The following is a 21,669-nucleotide window of genomic DNA, read 5'->3' on the forward strand; positions in this document are numbered from 1 at the left end:
TAGGTCGGTTGATTCAAATGCAAACGAAGAATTAGGCTCGTTCGTTTTGTTTTTCTACTACAGAGCTATCAAACAACTATCACTTGAAGATCAAGACGAGTAGAATATTCTTTTTATTATTAGGATGTTATATGTTGATGTCATACAATAACTATTAGGATATTATATGTTGATGGTCTATTTATAAAATTGGTTTTATAATCTTATTTGTGATATTAGGACCATTTCTTGATATTAAAGTAGCTATAACGTTACATCATAAGGGTCCTATAAATTAATTTTTAAGGACGCTTGTATGTGTATCAAAAGATTAAAAGTAGGTAATCACATAATAGAACATTGGAAAAGTGTATTAATATGTTCTCTTTAGGACGCTATTTAAGTTGTCTATAGACATATATTATGCGACCATAAAATTGGTTTCATAATCTTATTTGGTATATTAGGACCCTTTTCTTGGTACTAAATTAGCTATAATGTTACATCATAAGGGTCCTATCAATTAATTTCTAAGGACGCTTGTAAGCGTATCAAAAGATTAAAAGTATGTAAGCACATGTTAGAACATCGTAAAAGTGTCCTAATATATTTTTATTAGTACACTATTTTAGTTGTTCAAAGACATATTACACGACCATAAAATTGGTTTCATAATCTTATTTGAGATGTTGGGACGCTTTTTTAGTTCGGGACTTATTACGACCTCTTTACATGAAACGCTTTTACCGTTGGTCCTATTAAATGAAAGGTCCTATAAAATAGCATTTTAGGACGCTTTTGCGCGTACTAAAAACCTAGTTTTCTTGTAGTGGCTTCACTTTTGGGCCCAATAGGTTCTTCGTTTGACAGTGGATAAGGTTGTATAAAAAGACTTGTTGCAGAACATAGAAATATAGAGCACACTAGCAAAGTTCAAAACAGTTTCTTGTACTTTCATTGTAACAAAACTTTGCTGAATCAATCTACATCTGAAGCGTTAAACGTTGAATCTTTCTTTTGTATTTGCTCTCTTGCTCGGTTTGTGTCGCAACGAGGATTCCGCACTCGTTACGGCACCCGAAACAAGAAATAATCTTAGTCTGATGATCCGTATCGGGACCTACAAGGATCAAGCCACCAATCACATTGAGCATTTAATATAAGTAAAATAAAACCATCATCAACTTTATTTAGTGACAAAGCGTTTGAGTCTAAAACATAATAAGTTTAAAATAAAGTTCCAAAGATAGTTAATTTATAAATAGAGTTCAAATGTTTAGCGGAAGCATGAAATCATAAATAGTAGACGACCACCACAACACTCCAAGCAGACTCCAGCGCATCATATACGGACCTACAAGCATGTAGTAGATTAACATAAAGTTGGCGAATTCACGATTTTCAAAAAGGTTTTCCTGTTTTATCCCAAAAACATTAATTTATGAAGTTACCATGTTATCAAGACATGTCATGGGGATGTCCACCCCATAATGAGCTACAAAAACTGTGCAGTACCGAAACTTTGAGGTAATTGTTGTTTTGCCCTCTTTGGTCAATGTCTACCATCATTGACCAGATTTTCAGATAATAGTTCACGCCCGGCTCCCCGCTTGGTCAATCATGTATGTGATGCATGTATTGGATCAGGTAGCATGCATGTAACAGTTAATGCACGTTATACCAAATACGTATTCAAAATGTCACATTCAAAGCGGTTACACATATGTATAGTGTAGTGTGTTGTGCAGCCCAATCAGTAGTTTGCAGCCTACTAGACCCGGCCCATGGTATACTAGTGTGCGGTCATGCAAGGTCTACTTGTACGTTGTGCTACAAGTTGTTATACATTCTAGTGTGTTTCCAAGGAGTGTACGCTAGGCATTATTGGGTTGTATTTGATGCTTTAGGACTTGTACAAGTAAAGTGTGCGGGCCCTAGGAGTGCGTGACCCGCATCACGTCCTTGTACGAGGGCACTAAGGGTTGTACGCTTTGAGTGTGCGACCCCTGAGTGTACGGTGTGTTGTGCGTGCTTGTACATTGTGCATTGCAAGTCGTACATTCCCTAATCAATAAACAGTTTCCGTCATTCAACCAAGTTTACCATTTTTGATATTATTCATTCCTAACATCATTGCATCTAACATCCTTGTCACTAATTATAACCATGTTCATACATCAGTTACATCACCCGAAGCCCTATTCCCCTTTAGTAACATTCATGGACTAAATCTAAAAGGCATTTATCCATAAAATAATGATTCTCATTCATCCAATCCTTAACATCTATCACTCCAATCCTTAACATCTATCACACATAATCAATCTATGCAAACAATCCGTGTATCCTCAGATCACCGTCCTTCTCATACGGCTTCATTCCATCATTCTATCCTAATATTCATGAATCAACAAAATATTATAAGGAAGCTTATCCATCAATGAAACAGTGTATGCTCAACAACCATTTCCACCCATCGTCTACACATATTCATTCACGAAATCACAATAGTGAGTTGTTTTAAATTGTTGCCTACCCAAAATCATTATAACACCCTAGACCTTTATCACTTTTGCAACATACAATTCCTAAGCTAATTCATCATATCTTTATGCATGTACCAGAGAATTTATCAAAATAATTACATGTTTTAAATCAACTTAGAGACAAACAGTTGGAGAATGATTAGACCAAGAACACACCTTTCAAGAATTTATCATATGTTAAATTTGATCAACTAAACACATAGCCACACTAACCTGAAAGTATTAAAACGAGTAGGTGTGCGAGAAGAATGAGAATATCCCAAAAGGATGATGCTTGGTGATGAAAGGTTATAGGTGATTGACTCGGATCTTCAAAAGGAATGTTTGCTACTTTTTGAGAATGTTTCCAAATAAGAGGGGAGAGAGTGTGTTAAAGGATGTGTCACCGTCAAAATGATTGGAAAAGAATCATCTAGGGTTTGGCAACATGTGCTTAAATACCCCTAATGAAGATGCCACACACTCACAATTGGTGTACAGCTGTCATTCTATATGATGCATAAGTGTGCGGCCTTAGAACCTCAAAGTTATGCGATGGGCCCTTCTTCCATATCAGTGGAACTAGTCCAGTAACAATGGTCTTGGCAGATCTTTAGTCCCGGTATGGGTGTGTGCGAGAGGAATTGAAGTGTGCGGCTGGATCTATCATTATACTAATAATAATAATAATAATAATAATAATAATAATAATAATAATAATAATAATAATAATAACAACAACAACAACAACAATCTTTTTAATAATACACACATATTTCAGGTATCTGAACCCTTTAATAATAAAATCACATGTCAAACAACATGATTACATTGTAAAGAAAAACAGTACAAAATGAAATGTGCGGGTTGTCACACTTCTTATCGATGTTCTTGTTTGCGTCTCTGATCGATGTTGTTCTTGTTCACGTCTCTGAACCTTCTGTTCACAACAGCCCAGACCCAACGATTCAGTGAAGTTCTGATGATGTGATGATGTTCGACTATTCGTTACTCCGATGAGTTTGTTTGTCTCGTCTTTTCAGATTCTAGGAGTCCATGAAATTTCCGTTGTGTGTTATAATTTTTATTAAAATCAGACCAGTATTCGGCCAATAAACCTAATGTGTGGTGGACTAAATTATGAACCATTAAAAAGTATTTGATAGTGGGCCTATATTGGAATTGGTATGTGTTTACAATTTTTTTTAAATAACATATATATCGAAGTGTGTTATAATTTTTATTAAAATCATATTAGTATTAAGCCAATAAACCTAATATGTAGTCAGCTAAATTATAAACCATTAAAAAGTATTTGATAATGTGCCTACATTAGAATCAGTATGTGTTTACAATTTTTTTTAAAATAACATATATAGGGCCAAGATCATTTCAGAACCATAAATATTTACAAAACTCGCAGAACTCCTAATAAACAATCTTTTTATTTATAAATTTTTAAGATACAAGTACATGTAACGAGAATAATCATCAATGAAAGTGATAAATGAAGTATGACCTGTTATGCCAGCGATTTGGTAGGGACCACTAATATCAGTGTGAATGAGTTATAATAAATTAGAGCTCCTAGTGGCACCTTTCTTATTCGCTAATGTCATTTTACTTTTAAGACATTTGACACATGTTCCAAAATCCGAGAAATCGAGAGGAGGTAAGACTTCATCCTTTACGAGACGATTTAATCGTTCTCTTGAGATGTGGCCTAAACGTTGATGCCACAACATGGATGAAGTCTCTAAGTCTCGTTTCTCTTTCATCTTTGTGAGTGATTCATTAATGTTATATGACAACAAAGATTTGGAAAAATTATCATCTAGTTCTAATCTATAGAGACCACCATCCAGAATACCAGTACCATAAAGAACAGAGTCATAGAGGATAGAGAGTTTGCGATGACCATGGGAAACAATAAAACCGTCCATGTCTAACTTTGGTCCTGATACAAGTTTCCGAGTTACCTCAGGAACATATAAGGTATCATAAAGTTTAATACATAAACCAGTTTTCATAAATAATTGTAATGTTCCAATGGCCTTCACTTCTAATTCTCGATCATCCCCAACCTTAAGCGTTCTTTGGTTTCTTTCCAGCTTCCGGATTGTAAGGAATGCTTGAGTTGAATTGGTAACATGAACCATAGAACCAGAATCAAACCACCAAGAATTAGCAGGAACATTTAAATTATAGGACTCAAGTATCATAAAATAATCGTTACCTTTCTTAGCCAACCACTCCTTAAAGTCAGGGCATTCCTTCTGCATATGTCCTGCCTTTTTACAGAACTTGTAGTGGATTCTGCCTAAGGAGTTCTTAGAGCTGGAAGGTGCACTTGTATTAGGATTGGGCCTTTGGACTTTAGAAGCATCCTTCCTCTGATGATTGTTCTTCCTTTCCTTAGAGTTGGAGGTGGTGAAGTTGGCAACATCAGTAGTGCAATCCATCCTCATACGCTCTTCCTCCTGTACGCACATAGCGACCAGCTCACTCATCGTCCATTTGTCCTTCTGAGTGTTGTAATTGATCTTGAATGCTTCAAAGGACGAAGGAAGCGAAGTAATGTTGAAATGAACGAGGAAACCATCACGGATTTCCATTTCCAGCCCCTTCAGCTTATTGGCCATGTCATTCTTCATCATGATGTGCTCGCGAATGCCGCTCCTCCCATCGTACTTAGTTGTCACTAGCTTGAGGATAAGGGTACTGGCGTTTGCTTTTGACGTCCCCTTGAACTGCGCCTCCACAGAAGCCAAGTAGGTTTTAGCATCTTCAGAATCAGGAATGGCTCCTCTGATTGCATTGCTTATGGAATGCTTCATGAACATGAGAGACATGCGGTTACACCTAGTCCATTTTTCATGAGTTAACTGCTCAGCAGCAGTACTTTGAGGAGTAAGGTCCGCTGGCTTATTCTCTCTTAGAGCATAGTCAAAGTCCAGCAATCCAAGTGTAAGCATGAGAGCATCCTTCCATGCAGCAAAGTTATCACCAGTCAAAGGTGGAATCCCGCAATTGGGCGCTGATAGTGGAAATAAGATGAGCAAGTTATGATACTAAGGAAGAATTCCTAATATGATTTAAGGGCACATAATACTAAGGCAGACATAAATAATGACTATTTTAATTATGAAGCTGTGATATTGTCTATTACTATCATCAAAATAATAGACTTAGTTAAAATTCTACTTAAACGAAGACAAATCAGCTTTGGCCAGAAGTGTAATCATTTAAACATGTGTGCAAAGTGTTTGTGACAAATCATCTTTGGCCAGAGATGAAACAATCACTTTAGTTTTGCACTTGTTAAGTATGCTATACATGAAAGAATTAAATCAGCTTTGGCCAGATATTAAGACATTCACGTTAGTAATGCACACTCTACATAGCTTTCATAATACTTGAACGATAAGTAGATGTATCAAATCAGCTTTGGCTAGAAATAATACATCAGAAGCTCATTCAAGTTAAGCCATTTTGGTTTTGTAAAACATTATCTGATTCTGATTAATTAACTAAGTATTTACAAAAACCAATTATTTAATAGCAAACCAATTATTACAAAAATTTAATAGCTAAATTTTAGTTCACATTAAACAGCCTAAAATAATGAGGTTTCGAGTGAGATCTCAGTGTCTCGAGTTATAATCATGGTCTCGAATGCTGTATTTTATGAGATCTCGACTCCTTGATGAGGTCTCGAGTTGCAACCATGGTCTCGAGTTGTGAAGATTGAAGCCCTTAGTCGAAACCTCAATGGTCTCAAGTCGAAACCTTATGGTCTCGAGTCGAAATAGTTGTCTCGAGTTGTAAAGATTTGAGAACACTTATGATTTCGAGTCGAGATCTTGTGGTCTCGAGTCGAGATCTTGGTCTCGGGTCGTTAAAAAGGGATCTCGAAACTCCTGTTAACAGCTGTTAATGTGAAAACATAACCAAAAATTCGAATTCTTAGGGATTTTGAGATATGGTTTCCTGTTTTAGTGATGATCTAATTTTATCAAAATATTTCGAAAATTTTATCTGATTATCAATTAACAATTTTCGAATAAACTTGAAAGATAAAATTGGATCAAACAGGAAAAAAAACACTCATTAATCCTAATTACATTCCAAAACATAAAGGAATTTCGAATTTTCCTAAGAACACATGATGAACCCTAAACATAAGAACAAAATTATGGAACCCGAAACCTGAATTTTTAAAGCTTCTAAACAGATTTCGGACATGAACTTTAACCATATTGGTTTGAGTAATAAACCAATTAAATTTTCAAAAACAGTGATATCGATTACTTCATAAGGGACTCGAAACCATGCTGTTAATTATATTAGGCTTTTTAGAATTTATGTTTTCCAGATTTCAATCCCAGAATAATGGATAAGAAAACAGAACTGACTAATCAACATATGATCTGATACCATATGTTGGATCAGTTCTGTTTTGAACATAATGGAAAACATGAAAACATACCTGTTACAACAAACAATGCAGTGGAGAATCCAGTGAGGGAAGAAGCCATAGAGTTCGACATCTTTGTCAAGGTGATCTGGTTCCTCCTTAGGATGCAGACTGATGATGGTGATGATTAAACGGAATAGGGAGTTCGGTTTTGGAGAGGAGGTCGATTATGATGTTATGATTATTCGGTTATGTGTCTAACCTTAGAACCTCTACATAAGTCTCCTTATATAAGCACACAAGAGGAAACCTAATTAGTTAATAAGGGTAATATGGTCCATCAACAATTACCAACTAATTATTTAATAGGTCATTATATATTTTGATCTATATTATGTAAATGATTATAATGACTACTAGATTAAATATTAAAACATAATATATTTAATCTTACACTATAATGAGTTTTGGTTAATATTTCCTTTTGTAACAACAATTTACTCACCCTTGCCTTGTTTGCAATCTGATATGTCCTTAGAAAGCTTCTAGAATGACTTGGTTGATATGGCCTTAAAGTTGGTTTGTAATCTGTCTATACAGATCTTATCACACATCTTTTAAAGTTTTGGTTGTTTGTGAATTGTTGTTTTGTAAGAGTTGGAATATGCAGTTAATTCAAGAATTTTTACAGATTCGAAAGTGTTTCACTACAAGAAAAAGAGTTAATAGCGGCGACATTATTAGCGGCGATATCCAATGTATCGCCGCTATTGGTCCAATCCGCAATCCGGTGTCCCATGTTATACCCTAGCCACACGATTGTCATCATCATCCAACGCTGCGGTTCAATCTAATTAATAGCGGCGACGCATCAATCAATAGCGGCGACATTATGTCGCCTCTATTGGCCAGACGAATAAAATCACCCTTCAGCGCCATTTTGCTTCCCTCCACCTATTTTCCCCCAAATCTTTTCAGCGGCGACAATATGGACTATTAGCGGCGACTTTTGTCGCCGCTATTAATCGACTTTCTTGTAGTGTTTGTGTTTCTCAATAAATTTTAATTCCTTGAAAGCAAATGATCTACATGATTGTTTGTGAAGAAATTGGAATGTAAACGAACTTGAAATTGAAATTTGTGAAAGCAAATGTAATCTGATGGAATCTCTCACCGAAGTTGAAATGTGTAACAATGTGTAAGTTGACAATAAATAAATTAACTTGTTAAGGGGGTGGGGGTGGGGGTGGTGATCACTCATCACTCCCTTATCACTCATAAAATTCAATCAAGTTTTGTCATGTCATCAACCATTATTGCATCACTCACAACATTTTTTAGTGGAAATGCTCATCACTCACCACACGCAACAATTTTCCCTCATAACCCAACAATTTCCCTCTAACAATCAAAACCATCATGCCGTGAAAAATACCACGCGTCGAAAAGTTTACGCGTGAAAAATGGAGGTGGCGGTGGTGTTTTGTTATCTTCCACGCGTGAAGAAATTCCATCACAGTGAAACTATGCTCCACCCCACCAGCCCTAATAAAATTGGAATGTGTTGGTGGTGAGAGGGAAATTTCAATCCTTTTCGAACCAAAAACATCATCTCATTAATACTCGATTTAAATTTAAACGAAATTGTAAACCAAACATGTAAGAAGTAGAATTCAGAATCCAATTCAATCAAATTTAAAAACCAAACCTAGACACACTGGCGGATCAAGAAACTTCTTTCAGTGAGTTCGTTTTAATAGATTCTCACCATTTTTTCCAAATCATAAAAAGTTCTTACTAATTTTTCCCAAACTGAGTAGGTTCATATGAACCCACAAAACAGAGCTGGATCCGCCACTACCTAGACGGATATTAGTGTGAGCCAGTAACATGTCCTGTATCAAAAACATTGATTAACAATCAATATAATTAATATATATAACCAAAGAAGAATTTTAAACAATCATGTTCATCCAATTTCCACCGACAATTATAAGTGCCTACAGACATTGGATTGTAGTCTTTTTCTTCTTCTTCCCTTCTGGTCACAAAGTACAATTCTTACAGCATAAAATACAAGTTATCAACAACCATCCAAGACAGAAATCAGTATCACCACAAATGATTTACATTTCATATATCACCAATAGTTATTCAGACACTATATCAAACGGTAAGACATATTAAAAACCATCGCAACATCACCAAAAGACAATAATACCAATACACATGAATAACCAACACCCTTGGTTATCTCATCACCTGCATGATCTGTTGTATAGTTTGCATTTTCGACCACCAGGATCATATCTACCTCCACAGTTATTGCCACAAGCTGGACTACCTTTTTGTAAACTGCCATAACCAAGATGTTTATTATTATTTCCTGCCAGAATCCGCCTATGTTCTTCTGTATCCATCATAAACTCTTGCTCTTCATCTTCCACAACTCGACACTCTGCGGCCGTGCTGCCGTTGCAGGCCGCCATCCATCCGTGACAGTCTTTGATCATGATCATCATCAAGAGCATGAAGATTGATAGTGATAAGATGGTGGTGGTGCTTGTTCGTCGACCATTGAACATGTTTGTTTTCTTTGAGTCAACCAGTGTTGGTCGTCGCTTATAATGAATTCACTGGCATTTTAATTGGAGTTGGTTTGGTGGATAGTGACTGCTTGTTGTGGCTAATAATTGAGTTGGCTTTGGGACCTTGTGTCCACTGAACATGCTCAATAAACAGGTTAAAGTCTGTCTTTAATAATAATTTAGATATTTTCGTCTTACTTTCTATATGATCCATAATTATTAATTATTATATATTATATATAGAGAGAGAGACAGGCACACACACGCACGGAAACGATTTCTAAAAAACTCTATTGAGTTAAGAAAACTTTGAAAACTCAATCTCCATCATTCATCAGAAAAATCGATGGTTGAGATATATGTTACATAAAACAACTTTTCCGACCATGTAATAGACTGGTCAAAAGCACACGTAATAACTTTTTGTTTTTTCACTTTTCTGACTGACACACTGACATGTAACAGGTTGGTCTGTTACGCAAAGTTTTTTTCTATTAAACAAGTAACATTTTTTTTACATGCACTACACATTGAAAACTCGTAAAATTTAAGTTCGAAAATGTTACACTTTGTAAAACCTGAAAAATTTGCTATTGAAAAAAAACGTAACATGTGATGTTACTTTGACATCTGTGCTTGTGTAATCATTGTGTAACTCTGAACAATTCAATTATCAATAAAACAATGTGATTTGCTCTCAATATTTGTTTATTTATGTTTGAAATTTTGCACGTTATGATTTTGTTCGATTTCAAACTCTTAAACGCTAGAAAATTATACGCAAACTGTAACGTAAACGTAATCAGTTTAACGCAACATACACTCCGAAACAGTGACATAAGCTTAACATACCTTAAATAACCTTTACATAACTTAGAATAAGTTTTGAAGGGTTTGGTATGGCAAAAACAAGTTTATTCGATGACAGGGACTATTTGCGACAAACTTCAAAAGTCTGTCGATTCGTATAGCAACGTACACACCGGAACAAGATCATAAGCTAAACATACCCTAAATACCCTTTACATAGCTTATAAATAAGTTTTGAGGGGTTCGGTATGTGAAAATACGCTTATTTGATCATAGGGACTAAAAGTGTCAAAACTGCCAAAGTATGCAAATGCGTGCATATCTTGCGTTCTGACGATATCCGGACATCCAAAAATTTTGTAATCACTAAATATTGTATTTTAGTGATAGGAATGAAAAAAATACCATTTGTCGCGCAATTTGGATCGTTTTTGCGTCCGTTAGAGTTTCGTCGTAATTAACTGAAAAACGCGATCGTACGACCAAACGAACCGACATCTATGATATTTTCAAGCATATTTCAAGTCCTCTATGCTTTAACATCCTTTTAGAGCCTTGAAAATGGGTTAACGGGGGTTAAACGCATCGAAAAACAAGTTTGGAGCATGCAGGGACCTGTTTTACCACAGTTCTGAAACTTCTGACCTGATCTAGCTCGCGGGGCGCGAAAGCCCAGACCCTATAGGTCGTGGGGCGCAAGGACTGGTGCTGGCAGAAAATAATTTTTCATCAAATCAGCCTGCTGACCTTGGTTTTTATCATAGTTTTTGGATATTGTGGGCTGGTTTATGTGATCAACAAGGCTTAAACTCCTGGCCTAACAAGTGTATGGTCTTGATGATTCCTTGATCAACACACAAAACACTTGGCAAGATCATATTCATCCTTGATTCCTATAAATAACCAAGAACTTCATCATTCCAACTTGCTCATTTCCTTTTTCTTTCACTCTTGCTCTGAATTGAGGCTACCACACTTGGTTGGAGGCTTCATATCTAAGTTTTCTTAGTCATCCTTCTATCCTAGAGCACTTGTAAGTGTTCTTTCATGTCTTGTTTATTAATTTTAAGCTAAAAAGTCAAACAGTGTTTGACTTTCAGCTTTGACCATGAATTTGGTCAAGACAAAGTTCGTTTGAACTTTGCAACGCGATCGTAATCACGATGGTTATAGTCCCTTGCGACTATACCTATTGATTACCACGTTGACTAGTCGAAGTGACAAGTCAAAGTTTCGGTCAAAATGTACGATTATGTGCATTTTGCGATGAAACTATTTTCGGGTATCAAAACACTTTGTTTTGATATCAAAACAGTTTTCTAACTTAGTTAAACATGTTTTAACATGTTTAACTCGTCACTTCTAGTTTAGTGCATATTTAGGGTCGTAAGTCAAGCAGTCTTAACAACCGCTTAGACTTTCGAACCCGACCCGTTTGGTCGATCATTAGGATCCGACCAAACACATTATATGACCATAGTTGTATAGGGACTAACCTTCCGAGGTTATACCTTATGGTCACTTTGTTTGATTAGTTGTATGATAGGTAGTTTATACGCCTTATGAAAATGACCAAAATGCCCTTTTTGCGCATAATTTCATTTTAAGCATATATAACCAAAATTTTGACACTTAAACTGATTATGTAACATAAATAAACATGTTTAGGCATATAAGACTTATCATAGGGTTAGTTAGACCATCCGAACGCGCATTGCGAAAATGACGCGTTAAAGTAGCGTAAACTATCTTAACGGGTCATAACGGGTCATAAGCACTTCAGATAGGTATCAGATCAGAATGTAGACTTTGTTAAACCATATCATATGAGTTCCAACACTCATTTGGTTTACAAGACCTCATTCTATCCTATCTCCTGATTTAGGTTCGATTTATTAATATAGTGATCCAATACTAGGTGCCACTTGATTCCTTGATTGCCCGAGCTTTGTTAGTTCACTTAATCGAGGATACCTTGCAAATCTCAAGTGAGTACATAGTCCCCTCTTTTACCGCTTTCAAATGTTTTAGGGTGTAACACATGTGCCTATATGTTACTTTCATGCTTTCATTTCTATTCATGACATATACATGCTATGTTCGTCTAGTACACATATAGTACATGATTTCAATTATGCTTTGCTATGTATGTTGACTGAGCATGCTAGCACATTGATTTCATAGACACTTTTGCGGCATATGTTTACTCAGCATATGAGCACATTGATTTACATTACATTTTTGCTATGCATGTTGACTGAGCATGCTAGCACATTGATTTCATGGACATTTCTACTTCGTATGTTTACTTAGCATACTTAGTACATGGTTTTTAAGTGACATGCTTACATTGGTTATGACATTTGGTATGTTTAACGGGACAAAATACATTCATTAACATTGATCACATCGCTCGGTAGTATGTAATGGTATCATAGGACTTGACAAATCCCGTTCCCAACTTCCTAGGTTTGGTTGGAAGTAGGGAATGACAGAATCCGAAAACATTTTTGATAAACCTTTGACTTGTTAAGGGTTTATCCGACAGTCTCAAGGCTTGAATGTATGCGATTAACACAACCACATAAATGTCCGTAACAATAAAGCATTGGTTTTGCAAAACACAACTTTTGATTTAAACTTCCGTTTATTCAAAGACATTGTTTTGTACATGACATTTGATTATACATGACGTTATACATATGGTTTGAGTAAAGACTTTTCATTCACCATACAAGACATTGGTTGTTATCTGACATTTGATTATACAAGACATGGTTTATACCTGACATTGGACATTATTTACACATGACATCTAACATTGATTTAAACAAGACATTTTTGGTGGTTATTGGTAAGTAATTTAAATAATGAGGCGTGTGTAATATGATAAAAGTACGGTGGATACGCCGCTGGTACTTCCTATATATAAGTGCTTTTATGATATTACATATCGTAGCGTTATCTAAATAACTTCGACAAAGACAAAGACATGATACATTTTATACACAAACATGACACATTGTTCACAAGACACTGTTTTACAAATAACATATTTTATACAAATACAATTTTGTTTGGTTAATTATTTAACCATACATCATTCTTTTATATTATCTGATTTTCATATCAATTTTCACATGATTTTATAAAAGAAAACATTCTACAAGATTCATGACTAGTTTTTGTTAAACACTTCTTTTAACTTACAAGTCATGAATCCTTTATCAACAAAACCTATGTACCTCACATGCATTTTTATGCTAACGTACCTATTTTCACATGTGTTTCAGGAGCTAATGTATGAGGATGATCATGACACACTTAGGCGGACTTGGGCCTTAGTGACTTAAAATGAAGCAAGACAATGTAATTTACGTTATGTTTTCAGTTTAATTCCTAGACAATGTAAACAACTATTCTAATAAAACCAAAGTTTAAATACCATGTGTTGTGAAACAATAATTCTGTTACTACACCCCCCGACGTTTCCGCCGCGGTTTGTTGTTTTACGCGGTCGGGGTGTGACAATTATATCTTCGTAAATGGGCGAAAGAGGTGTAACGTATTAACTCTGTCTCCAAACAAGATGTTACATGTCCGATTTCTAAAAAAGGTTGTAACACGTGGCATCATGTGGTCCATTAATTGAGTTTCTTGAGTTTTTTTAACTTATAGGGGTTTTTCCTCTATAATTTCCCTATATAAATAACAATTTAGGTATCATCTTGGCTACAGAACTGGATTACTATTGGGCCATTTGTCACTTACATGTTGGGCCACATATATATATATATATATAGGGGATGGTTCAAATGAAAACCACTTTTATTGTGAAAACTCGAAAACTAACTAAAAAAAGCCTAAAAAACACACACAAAAAAAAAATTTTTCAATTTTTTTTATAAAAATCGCTAGTTTTTATATATAAAAAAAAACTTTTTTTCAAAAAAAAAAAAATTGTGTAGTGCACATGTGTAATAATACACATGTGTAGTATACATACACATGTGCAGTATTACACATGTGCACTACACAAATTTTTTTTTTTTTTGAAAATTTTTTTTTATATATTAAAAAAGCTGCGAAATTTGGTTTGCAAAAAAAAAAATTAAAAAAAAAAATTTTTTGTATGTTTTTTTGGCTTTTTTTAATTAGTTTTCGAGTTTTCACAATAACTAGTGGTTTTCATTTGAAGCTTCCCCTATATATATATATAGGGTAGGGTTCATGCGAGAACCACCCTTATTGCGAGAACCGCGAGAACCAATGTGAACATGGGGCAATTTTGTAAATACCAAACAACTTTAAAAAAACCCGCTTACCTGCTTCCATTTACTATCGGACTTCAAACAAAAGTTAAATTACATTTAATACAATTTTTCACACCCACTCTCCAAACTGATTACATCCAAGTATCTCAACATTTCTTAACCTGAATCTATCAAGAATTCGTCAATTACAATCGGTTTCATCATCGTCTCGAATACATCATCACTTCGCCATCATCAATTCACCATATTGAAGCATCTGGATTGAGATTTTATCTCAGATTTGAAATTTTACCACCAGATATTTCATATTTCGTCATATAATCGATGTTAGTTCCCAAAATTCGTCCAGTGATTATAAGAATAGATGATTCAATGAGTGTGTCACTACGACGGTATCACCAGAATCAGTCGCCGTCGGAATCGTTGCCGCCAACGGAACCGTTCACGGATTTGTAATATAGATATTTCATATTAATCGAGACACCGTTTTCAAGTTTATACAATTCGTTTATATTGTTATATGATAGATAATTTGTCGTTTGTACTTTTATATGATAGATAATTTGTCGATTCAAAATTCGTTTTGTATTGTGTGATACATAGCTATGCACATGTGCATATTTTGACATCATATGTTAACAGAATTGGCTACTAAGGTAATTCTTGTGTAATATGCGATTATGCACATGTGCATAGATTGTAATAATAAGTCAGTATGCACATGTGCATAGTGTGCAATAACATGTGAATAAGGTAGTTAATGTTGATGCAGATGACACTGAATAAGTATTTAGTTGTATTTTGGTGTGATGTATAGTTATGCACATGTGTATTTAATGTTAGATTATGTTAATAATGTAGTGTTATGTGGTATATAGTTATGCACATGTGCATAGCTTGGCAAAATATGTTAACATGCATATGTGCATAATTTGTCATAATAGGTTAGTAAGGTATTTAACGTTTATCCACATGTTCATTTTAGATCATCAATGGAAAAAAATAGAAAAAAGTAACATTTGTATTAAAGTCAGAGGATGAAGGGACATTAAGAATGTCGGACGCAATGGACGCAAAGGAAGACGAATATGTGAATGTTAAACAAAAAGGTTAGAAGTTGTTGATTATTTAGTATTATTATTTTTTTAGTAATTAAATCTGAGTTTATGCACATGTGCAACATTGTATTGCTTTTTTTTGTTAATATTATAAGTTGTGTAAACACATTAAGTTTATAAATGTAGGTGTGCATTAGTATGTATGAACATTTTATAACATGTTCTATTTTCTTTGCACATGTGCATCATTGCGTGGGAATGCAAAAATGCAGTAGGTTTGGTAAATTGTATGAATTTGTTTATTATTGTAGATGAACGATGGAAAAAAAACGAAAGAAGGTTCCATTTATTATAAAATAAAGGGAGTAAGGATCAAAAAGAATTTGAGATGCTACGGAGGACGAGGACGGACGTAATATTGAAACAAAAAGTTAGAATAGGTTGCTTAATATTTAATGTTTCAATTGGGTAAGGATGCACATGTGCATTTTTTTTTTAGTTTTTATGTTAAATGATGTTGTCATTCATTTAAACACATATATTATACAATATGCAGATGTAGATATAGGAAAAGACATACAAAGGAGGACAAGTAAATATGCAGATATAGATATAGGAAAATACATACATTGTTACATTAATAACGGCACTACTTACGATTTCTGCAAATGCTTAAGTTGTACATAGGTTCTAGTTTTAAAACGCTCACAGGAGATTATTTTTTTTCCAATTGGGTGTTAACTGATTAAATGTTGCAGGTGACACCTAACCTATATGGAAGCCTAGTTGCAAACACTGCTGCTGGTATTGCTGGCAGTACGGGAGTCATGCCAGGAGGTACATAGTCATAAACCATATATTTAAATCCCTAAACCCTTTTTGCAACGATGATTTGTAGTAATAATGTTTTTGCGATCATATTTACAGGTAACGTTGGCACGGAGTACGCGATCTTTGAGCAAGGTGCATCAGCCGGGAATGTTGGGAAACCATCAATGGTTGAGAAAAGGAGAGTAAACCCAGTGGCTCTGCTTCTTTCATCAGCCATGATGTTGAGACATCTTAAGCTTCCTGGTTATGCAGATCGTTTATAAACTGCAGTGCAACGCATTATCTACGAGGGTAAATACCGAACAAAAGATCTTGGTGGACGTAGCACAACACAAGAGATTACTGATGCAGTCATATCTTCACTTACATGACTTGAATCATAATCTGATCTTGTAATTATTCTTTGTTACAACCGACAGTTTTGCCAAACATTTTAACTAGGTTTTGGTTACATACGTGGTCCAACAGAAACCCACAAATTATTGTTGAACCCGTATCTTGAATAAAGTTTAAATCAACGACATGATATTTCGTAGATGAAATGTGATGCCAATATTATCACACTGAACAATAGGTGGAACAAAAAGACTCAAAGTGTGTAATTTGAAAATGTATACATATTGGTAATATTTTTATACATTTGCTATGGTTAGGAGGTTTTTGTATGCACATGTGCATAATTTGAAATTGGTAAACACGTTAGTAATATATCCACGGATGGTAATGTAGATGGAAATGAACTGGTATAGGTTATGTTAAAGTGATATGTCATATGCACATATGCATTATTTAGAATAATAATACATATTAGGTATTCAGGAATTAAAGTAATGTAGTTTTATAATTTAGTGATAAAAAAGTATCTCATGCAATCATAAACATCGGAAATTTATAATCATAATATCGGAATACATAGTTTAAATGATGTTTAATCGAGTAGTTCAACGTAAACGTGTAGGTCAAATCGAATGTAAACAGGTTAAATTAAATGTAAACAATAATTCAACATAATCAAATTGAACGCAGACGTTTCAAATTAAATGTATACAAGTTCAACATAGATGAGTGTTTCAACTTGAATGTAAACAGTTCGGATTAAATGTAACACGAATAATAAAACAAAATGATCAATATTTGATGATGAACTTAATCAAATTTAGGATGGTTGGGTGCATTATGATGTTTGGATGAACGTCTAAGTGGTTGTTCATGTACATTTGTGTATGTAGGGTCTTCAGAGTCATCATAAGTATCTTCATCAGTATCATTGTCATCATCGAAACAAGAATCAGTTTCATCGTTAGGGGGGTCCAGAATTCCAGCAGCAATGGTAGCAGCTTCATTGTGTATGAATGTTCCTAAATATAAAACGAATGTTATAAAGTGAATAATGAAATGGTAAAAAATGATATTTAATACCGTAAATGTGATGTGTAAGAATGTTGTATAAATGATAAACATATTATTGGTGATTATTATAGGGTAATGGTAACATGATGCACATGTGCATGATTATGTACTGATATTGTGAACAAATTATTGTTGATGATTATAGGGTAATGGTAACGTGCTGACATATGCAGGATGTAGATTATTGGTGATGGTTATAGGGTAATGGTAAGGTGTTGTGAGGATGGTGTATTTATAGGGTAATGGTAAAGTGCTGCACATGTGCATGATCAAATTTTCAGCGGATGGACATCAGGTTTGAGCGAATGGACAGTTTTGTGAATGGATTTTCAGTGAAAGAATCAGCAGCGAATATACTTGTTTTTCAGTGAATGAATCAGCTTAAACAAAATCCTAACTACGAGAGAATGAACTTAAATCTGAGTCAATGAAGTCTAATATGCGGATGTAGTTAAAATCTGCAGATTGATTTAACTTCTACAGATGGAAGGTTCAACGACTGGATAGATATACTGCGGATGGTGAAATCTATGCGGCGGATGTACTTGATCAGCGAATAAACAAGTTTCTGCGAATAAACCGATTCCATCGAATGGACTGAATTGATTCCAGCAGATGAAAGTTTTGTTTCTACGAATGAACTAAAATGCAAATGAACTGATTCTAACAGATTTGGGTTCGTGCTTATGTAACAACGTACTTGATCTTGGTCAGTGATTGTGCAAACAGACAGCACAGTAACACAATCACTTGCGAACCGATGTATATCTATCACAAACTGATTCAATGCAACAAACAAAATGTAGATCTGTGAATGAAAACCTAGATTCGTGTGAATATGTAACTTGCAGATTCGTATATAATCAATCAGATTGGAAATACGAATGAACCTGAATAGATCCATATGAATATTCAATACACAACACTTCGTATAAGTATATGGTAATGGTAAAGTGTTGCACACGTGCAGGATGGTGTATTTATAGGGTAATGGTAAAGTGCTGCACATGTGCAAGATGGTGTATTTATACAAAAAATCACGTCCGACACTCGAATTGCATCAACAATTCTCAATTCTCAGGCATCACAAGTTCTCAGTAGTACGTCTTCATCCCAATTACAATATTAACAAAAAAAACTTAATACAATGATTCACTTGTGCATAAACTCGGATTTAATTACTAAAAAAAATAAAAATAATGCTAACTAATCAATAGCTTCTAACCTTTTTGTTTAACATTCACATATTCGTCTTCCGTTGCACATGTGCAGGACGGTGTATTTATACAAAACTCATGTCTGAGACTTGATTTACATCAACAATTCTCAGTTCACAGGCATCAACAGTTCTCAATAGTTCGTCTTCGTCCCGTATTCGTCCCGATTACATCTCTAATTCGTCTTCGCCGCATATCGATGGCAACACACCATAAACCGTTCGTTATATCGATTTCACCATCTGATATTCCAAAATTCGTCGTATAATTGAAATTTTTGCTCCAAAATTCGTATTGTAATCGATGTTATTGCTGTATGAACGTAATCATAGATCATATATTCTTCATCCATTCGTAATCGAGTATTACATTTGTAATTAGGGCAACCCGATTAGAATCATCAGTATCCCTAATGAATCCGCCGTAAAATGTGGATGTCACCGCCGTGAAATTGGAGAGATAAGTCGCTGTCGTCAATGTATACAATCCCTCGAATGAAACCCTAGATTGTAAGACATGATCGTGAACAGGGGCTAGGGGCTGGAAATAACAGAACAGGAGCGTGTTTTTTTATTAGATGCCACTTAATTACAATTTTGCCATGTGTTCACATTGGTTCTCGCGTTTCTCGCAATAAAGGGTGGTTCCTAACGGATCCTTATCCTATATATATATATATATATATATATATATATATATATATATATATTACAATTTAGGTAGAGTCGTATTATTGGGACATTTAAGCAGCTGATTTTGACACCCTGTAAACGACTTGTATAGCCCTATACAGTCTATATGAGTTGTATTGGGTTAATACAAATCTCAAAGTCAGACATCTCTAGTGACATGGTGTCACATGGGAACCTTATACACATTGTATAGTTCTATACAATGCATATAAGGTACGAGGAGTACGAGGTCCACAATGACACAAAGCTGGTGGATTTGATGTGCGTACATCGGCACCATACGACTCGTATAGATCTATACGGATCGTATAGAGGTTAAGTGCATTATTGATTTGCCATGCTTTCTCCTTTTAAATGCAAAAGAGTTCGATTCAAAATTCGTTCATGATCAAAAAATTTCAAAGCATCTTATTCTTCCTTTAACATGAGCACGTTAGTGTTGTCTTCGTGGGACAACAATTGTTTTTGACGAATCATCTAACCAGTCATTTGTTCAAGAGAGTAGTTTGGTATAAAGATTTATTCACTTGTTTTGTTGTTTTGTTTATGAAATACTTATCACAACGTTGTTTTAGGAGGTGTCTAGCATCCCTGATTCTATGAGATGAGGGTGAATGATGATCACGAGGAGGAGGAGGTCGTGTCTAGCGTTCGTTCTTATCCCAAGAACCGTTATCGCCACTCACGAACGAGGTAAGCATTTATTTACTTATTAGTATTAGGCGTTGGATTTATGGTTACCTTTTAAATGATCAGGATCTTAAGTTACAAAAATGGTTTGTAAAGGATTTGTGAATGAATGCAAGATAAATGTAATGAACACAACAGATTTGACACGTGGGGAAAAGCCCTTGATCTTCTTCTTGAAGATGATCTGTGGCACAAAAAACCTCGGCAGCTGGAAACTACATAGCTCCACTAATATTAAACTTGTAAATGAGTACAAAAGTGAGACTTGGTCGATCAAACTCTGTGTTACAACGATTATGTGAGTATTTGTGAGGGGAAATTGTTGGAAATAACTGGATCAAAGCCGCAAAACACACAAGGAGTTTATGATCAACTAGATCACGACTCTTTCTTCTTTATTAATATCGAACCAAAACAAAACAACCAAATAATTACATAACCTAACCCTATTTATACTAAACTAATTATTTGCTAAACAAGCTATCCTAAACCAATACCAACTCTAATACTTATTAACCAGTTAATAAAATAACAAGATAAACAAAACCCTTTAAACTAATAATTATCTCTAAGTATTTAATTACTCCTTCCTAGAAGAAGTGTGCAAAAAGTGTCCCTAAACTGATCGAATCATGTCTATTTATAGTACAGATTGAAAAATGAATCCTAACTAAGTCCCAAGAACTCCAGGATACAAAGAAGAACATGTCAGTAACCATTGGCAACTGTCATTTTCACACGTTTTCTCAAGCTACTTTCGCGATAATTTAGGTGCAAGCCATCTACTAGCCATTAACATAAGAATATTCTTGTAAAATATTCCTTAAAACAAGAACAATTGATTAGTAATAATAAGGATCCTGGTGCATGTTAATTAGGATCCTACCACACATATATTGGATTGAGGATCATGACTATCAAAATAATATCCCAAACAGTTATCTTCACATTGTTTTCTATTTTTATGCTCCAATTTGCAGGTCCTTTCACGCCCTTAACTTGCGGGGGAATGTTAGAATCTATGATTTAAGTTAGGATCGTTGTTTTGTTCTAGTCATTGTTCAGGGTATTGAATTGTAACATCCTACTCAATATTTAGAGTCTATCCTTTTAATTAAAATTGAACCAATAATAACAACTATATATATATATATATATATATGTAGGCGCCAGTTAAC

This window comes from Helianthus annuus, chromosome 15, assembly GCF_002127325.2.
Source record: "Helianthus annuus cultivar XRQ/B chromosome 15, HanXRQr2.0-SUNRISE, whole genome shotgun sequence".
In the NCBI taxonomy this organism is placed as follows: domain Eukaryota; kingdom Viridiplantae; phylum Streptophyta; class Magnoliopsida; order Asterales; family Asteraceae; genus Helianthus; species Helianthus annuus.